Source organism: Monodon monoceros, unplaced genomic scaffold (assembly GCF_005190385.1).
Source record: "Monodon monoceros isolate NGI ecotype Baffin Bay Population unplaced genomic scaffold, NGI_Narwhal_1 Super_Scaffold_12, whole genome shotgun sequence".
Taxonomy (NCBI): Eukaryota; Metazoa; Chordata; class Mammalia; order Artiodactyla; family Monodontidae; genus Monodon; species Monodon monoceros.
This window is the reverse complement of record NW_021703768.1, coordinates 126,854,500-126,861,490: the sequence shown is the minus strand read 5'-3', so window position 1 is coordinate 126,861,490 and position 6,991 is coordinate 126,854,500.

Here is a 6,991-nt window from a genome sequence, read left to right as displayed (position 1 = left end):
TCGTTACAACAAAAATCAGGGGACAACTCACATTTGTCTTTCTTAATCCTCCATTACAAGTATACCAAAGCGAAAAACAACAGGAACTCAAAGAAATAAGCAATACTTACTGGGAGATTCCACCCTCCTCCCCCCGCATAGTGGGGGGAGTTTGAATAAAAGAAGCTGTAGTCTGATGACATTGGCTTCTATCAAAGCACTGCCTAAAGGTGCCCCCACTAGGATGCAATCCATTTCTGATACCCTCTTTGTGAATCACATCTGTGCAAGAATATTCTTCTTCAGTGTATTTTCTTTTGTATATTTTTCACTTGCACATGAGCATTTATTTAGTTGTGAGAAATAATGTGGTATGTTGTGTTAGAAGTCAGGAAACCAAAATTCTGAGTCTGTCACTCAGTAGCTAAATGATCATTAATGCCTCAGTTACCTCACTTGTAAAGTAGTAAAATGAGACCTATTCCTCCTGTCTGATACAATTATTGAGTATTCATATATTTCTTTATTCAAAACTGTTCATTGAAAGTCTCCTACATGTTCTGGTCACCAAGGAAGGCGAATTCTCTTTCTTTTTTTTTTTTTCTTCCTTAAATCTATTTATTTATTTATCTATTTTTGGCTGTGTTGGGTCCTTGTTGCTGTGGGCCGGCTTTCTTTAGTTACGGCGACTGGGGGCTACTCTTCGTTGCAGTGCGCGGGCTTCTCATTGCAGTGGCTTCACCTGTTGCGGAGCACGGGCTCTAGGCGTGGGGGCTTCAGTAGTTGTGGCTCGCGGGCTCTAGAGCGCAGGCTCAGTAGTTGTGGCACCCAGGTTTAGTTGCTCCGCGGCATGTGGGATCTTCGTGGACCAGGGCTCAAACCCGCGTCCCCTGCATTGGCAGGCGGATTCTTAACCACTGCGCCACCAGGGAAGCCCCAAATTCTCTTTCTTTATTGTGTTTACATCTAGTGGTAAAATGTTCACAATAAGTAAGTAAACAAATAAATAAGCGAGATGATATCAATTTGTGAAACCATGAGGACTACACAACAAGTTATTGTGATACAGTGATGGAGAGTGTTTTATCATGGAGACTGTAGTTAACCTGAATTTCCTAAATTGTTTATGTCATTTGTGATTGTGTTACTTTGTAATATATCAGCTTAAACATAATTTCCAAAGCCTTTAAGAATTTTGACTGATATTAAATCAAGTAAGTTGGTGAATAATCTTTAGACGGCTGAATAATTTCTGAGGAAGATAGAATACAAAAACATTGGTCACCAAGCATGGTATGTACACACACACATACACACCGCACATGCTTCTTATTATTATGTTTGAGAGTAGATAAGCCTTTGGGGTATATTAATGTGTATGTTCAGTTTTGCCCCTTTAAGAAATTTAAAAGGGATGTGTGTGGCCATAGGAAGTTTTATGTTTGCTTTGCTCGTAGCTAAATGTTTGTGTATTTCAAACCATATTCTGTTACTTGCCTACAGTTACCTCCATGAGGAAATAGAAGGTAGTTACATTGGTTAAAAGTTGTAATTTATATGCTAAGAGAGTAGAACTTAATGTTCTCAGCACACACACAAAAAAGGAATGGTAGCTATATGATGGGATGGAGATGGTAGCTAATACTGTGGTGGTAATAATTTTACAGTTTGTAAATGTATCAAATCAACATTTTGTACATCTTAAACTTATACAATGTTAAATGCCAATTATATCTTAGTAAAGCTGGAAAAAAAGAGAAATGGATAGGATCCCATTTTTTAAATTGAATTTTGGTTGATTCACAATGCTGTGTTGGTTTCAGGTGTACAGCAAAGTGAGATATATATATATTTTTTTTTTTCAGATTCTTTTCCATTATAGGTTACCACAAGATATTTAATATAGTTCCCTGTGCTATACAGCAGGACCTTGTTGGTTATCTATTGTGTATATAGCAGCTTGTATCTGTTAATCCCAAACTCCTTATTTACCCCTCCCCTGCTTTCCCCTTAGGTAACTGTGAGTTTGTTTTCTGTCTGTGAGTCTATTTCTGTTTTGTAAATAAATTCAATTGTATCATTTTTTTTAGATTCCACATATAAGAGATATCAGATGATATTTGTCTTTCTCTGACTTGTTTCACTTAGTATCATAATCTCTAGGTGGTCCATCCACGTTGCTACAAATGGCATTATTTAATTATTTTTTATGGCTGAGTAACATTCCATTATATATATATATATATATATATATATATATATATCCATTCATCTGTCAATGGACATTTAGGCTACTTCTGTGTCTTGGCTATTGTAAATAGTGCGGCTATGAACATTGGTGTGCGTGTATCTTTTCAAATTAGAGTTTTCATATTTTCCAGATATATACCCAGGAGTGGGGTTGGTGGATCATATGGTAGCTCTACTTTTAGTTTTTAAAGGAACCTCCATAGAGGCTGCACAAATTTACATTCCCACCAACAGTGTAGAAGTGTTCCCTTTTCTCCATGCCTTCTCCAGCATTTATTATTTGTAGACTTTTTGTTGATGGCCATTCTGACCAATGTGAGGTGATAGCTCGTTGTAGTTTTGATTTGTATTTCTCTAATAATTAGCGATTTTGAGCATCTTCTCATGTGCTTTTTGACCATCTCCATGTCTTTTTTGGAGAAATGTCTATTTAGTTCTTCTGACAATTTTTTGATTGGGTTGCTAGGTTTTTTTGATATTGAGTTCTGTGAGCTGTTTGTATATTTTGGAAATTAAGCGCTTGTCAGTTACATCATTTGCAAATATTTTCTCCCATTCTGTAGGTTGTCTTTTCATTTTGTTTATGGTTTTCTTTGCTGTGCAAAAGCTTATAAGTTGGATTAGGTCCCATTTGTTTATTTTTGCTTTTATTTCTTTTGCCTTGAGAGGATGACCTAAGAAAACATTGGTACGATTTATCTCAGAGAATGTTTTACCTATGTTTTCTTGTAGGAGTTTTATGATATGATGTCTTATATTTAAATCTTTAAACCATTTTTTTAAATAAATTTTATTTATTTATTTTTGGCTGTGTTGGGTCTTTGTTTCTGTGCGAGGGCTTTCTCTAGTTGTGGCAAGCGAGGGCCACTCTTCATCGCGGTGCACGGGCCTCTCACTGTCGCGGCCTCTCTTTTTGCGGAGCACAGGCTCCAGACGCGCAGGCTCAGTAGTTGTGGCTCACGGGCCTAGTTGCTCCGTGGCATGTGGGATCTTCCCAAACCAGGGCTCGAACCCGTGTCCGCTGCATTGGCAGGCAGATTCTCAACCACTGCGCCATCAGGGAAGCCCTCTTTAAACCATTTTGAGTTTATTTTTGTGTATGGTGTGAGGGTGTGCTCTAACTTCATTGCTTTACATGCAGCTGTCCAGCTTTCCCAAGACCACTTGCTAAAGAGACCATCTTTTCTCCATTGTATATTAATGCTTCCTTTGTTGAAGATTAATTGCCTGTAAGTGTGTGGGTTTATTTCTGGGCTCTCTGTTATGTTAGGATCCCATTTTATTCAATATGATGGGAACTAGAAAAATCTTTTTGAAATACACAAAATAAGATACGAACAAATGTATGAACCTATCACTTTTCTAGAAGAAAAATCTAGTTGTGACAATGTCAGTTCTCTTCAAATAAATGTATAAGCTTAAAAAGATTTGGGCTTTCCTGGTGGTGCAGTGGTTAAGAATCCATCTGTCAACACAGAGGACATGGGTTCAAGCCCTGGTCCAGGAAGATCCCATGTGCTGCAGAGCAACTAAGCCCGTGAGCCACAACTACTGAGCCCGCGAGCCACAACTACTGAAGGCTGCGTGCCTAGAGCCCGTGCTCTGCAACAAGAGAAGCCACCGCAATGAGAAGCCCGCGCACCTCAACGAAGAGTAGCCCCCGCTCGCCACAACCAGAGAAAGCCCGCATGCAGCAACAAAGACCCAATGCAGCCAAAAATAAAATAAATTTATTTTTTTAAGTTTTAATTTATATGGGCCATTGAGACTATATTAAGAATTGAAGTAGCAAAGAAATATGAATGTGTATGTAAGATTATGAGTGTGATTGTGTTTATCAACGTAAAAAGAGCAATTTTGTCTTGAAGTAAAATAAACGGCTGACTGTGCCAGAATGTGAAGATTAGTAAGAGACAAAATTTGGATAGGTAAGTTGTAGAAGTTTGAGGGAAAGAAAACCTTGTTTTCCGTGGTTTATAATACCTACCAATTGTAAGTCTCAAAAGAAAGAATGAAATATGTTAAAACTTTTGACAAAATTGGCTCTGCTTTAATGGCTTTACTCATAGGACTTGTTAAAAAGATCTTTGCTGCAAATTGTTATATTAATACAAGAGTAGAACTTGATTTTTTCCCTTTATGTTAAAATGACAAACTAGTCTTGGACTATTCAGTTTGTTATCAACAAGAGATAGTAAAAGTTATTTTTCACTTCTGTGTAATCTGCCCAAATATCAGATATTATATATCTGACCAGAAGAGCTGTCTGTACTTTCTGCTGACTTTGTCATGGCCTTGATTATTTCAAAACAAAAAAAAAAGTGCAGAAATTCCTCATTTCTTAGATAGTTGAAGTTCCTTATAATTATGCCTACAGTTATGTTTATTTAGCACCAGTGTATTGTCACGCTGGTTAATAGGTAGCCAAGCTACAACCATTCATTGTTCCCAGGCATCTAGGCTTCCATCTTAAACTACTGATGGTTTTTTGAAAATTCTTTTCAATATTACCTTCCCAAGATCTGTTCCATAGTTTATAAAAATGTAATTATTAATGTGTTTTTACATGTCAAACCATCTTTGTTGCTTCCTAGATGACTAAAATACCAAAGGCTTGGCCTCTTACCATATAACCCACAATGTGTCATTCACAATCAGGAGGGATAGTAAAGTTAATTAGCTGTGTTTAATATGCTCTATATTTCTTTTTTTTAAATTTTATTTATTTATTTGTGGCTGTGTTGGGTCTTCATTTCTGTGCGAGGGCTTTCTCTAGTTGCGGCAAGTGGGGGGCACTCTTCATCGCAGTGCGCGGGCCTTTCACTATCGCGGCCTCTCTTTTTGCGGAGCATAGGCTCCAGACGCGCAGGCTCAGTAATTGTGGCTCACGGGCCTAGTTGCTCCGTGGCATGTGGGATCTTCCCAAACCAGGGCTCGAACCCGTGTCCGCTGCATTGGCAGGCAGTTTCTCAACCACTGCGCCACCAGGGAAGCCCTATTTCTTTTTATTTTTAAATATTTATTTATTTGGCTGCACCAGGTCTTAGTCGCAGCACACGGAATCTTTGTTGCAGTACATAGGATCTAGTCCCTTGGCCAGGGTTCAAACCCAGGCCCCCTGCATTGGGAGCGTGTAGTCTTAACCACTGGACCACCAGGGAAGTCTCGGTATGCTCCATATTTCTTAATTGGCTTAATCCTGTTGTAGGATATGCATTAAATATTAAGCCCACAAACTGGGACAAGCTGTCCCATCAAAAAAATGATTTCTATCTTCCCTATGTTCATCTTTTAAAGTAGATTTGTCAGTATCCCCATGTCCACAGTATATTCTTACCTTTGAGGAAACACTGACAAAGTCCACAACCCAATAGAATTTTACTCTCCTCTATTCTGATATAATTGTTTTCTCTAAGAAATTAACAGAGCCTTCAGTCTAATCAAGATCAAGTGACTTTTGCTTTCCTTGCATGCTTACCTCAGGTCTTCTGCTGCATGCTAAAGTCTTCAACATAGGACAGTCCAAATGACTTGGTGGGAAAGATTGTACCAGGCACTCTTAACTGGAATAGACTTATAGGGCTAGGCTTCTCCACATAAGCTGACGTTGCAACCACAGGTAGATATCTATATCTATATCAGGATTTCTAGGACTCTTGTTAGTCCAGAAGTGAAAACTTCATGGAAGTACACTTCTGGTCCAAAATTTGTGAGTCAAGAATAGATCACATAAGCCTAATAAGTTGATGAGGGGAACATAATTGTAGATTGTGCTTATGCATTGTAGAATATTGTTGTTGGACTATTTTTAATGTTTTGTATTTGATATGCCTACGAGGATGTCCTGTTTTTCTCTTTTGCTTCTTTGCTTTCTTCCTGATCTATGTCTAACCCTCAGTTTAGCAAGGTAGGCTTATACAAACTAAAAGGAAATATTTTTAAATGATATTCTGTTCCCACTGATCCCTCGGAGTTCAAAAGTGAATACTTTCTCTGAGCCCCTAGTAATGTAATTACTTGCAAAGAATAACCTCCAAGATTCAAAGAATCTGCCCTTAATCTTTATCAGGCTGCAATTGGATAAATCTATTATACAAACAAAGCCATCCAAAGAGTTTTATATTTGAGAAAATATGATTGTGTAACCATTAAGGAACAAGAGTTGTACCTCCTTGTGGAAGCAAGACTATGAAGTCTTCCCAGGAGACTGGTCCGATAAACCTATTTTATGGCTTACAGAGCCCAGCATCATGCTAGTAAGATAGTAAGAAGTTCACTTGCTGGCAGGTCAGGAACGTTAGCAAATGTTGAGGACCTTGAGAAAAGATGAATTCACTTATTTTTAGGGACTGCAAGTAAAGCCTGATAGAGGTTAATTTCTTAGCTTTGGTTTTCTCATACTGGAATAGATGAGCAAAGAAGAGCAATTTTTAAACATCAATCATTAAATGATTGAAATATTAACACTAGAAAATATTACTTGATACAAAAGAAAACAGTAAAGGAGTAATAAAAGAACAAAAATACATATGTGATATTTAAAAAATGAAATGGTTGGTGTAAATCCAATTATATCAAAAGAGCCACATTTTATAATGGGCCAGTCCGTCAGGAAATTTTAAACATATATGCACCTAGCAACAAGGCCACACACACACAAAAACACCATGACCAAGCGGGACTTATTCCAGGAATGCAATGTTGTTTAACATCCAAAAATCAATGTAATATGCCACATCAAGAGAGTAAAGGACAAAAATAA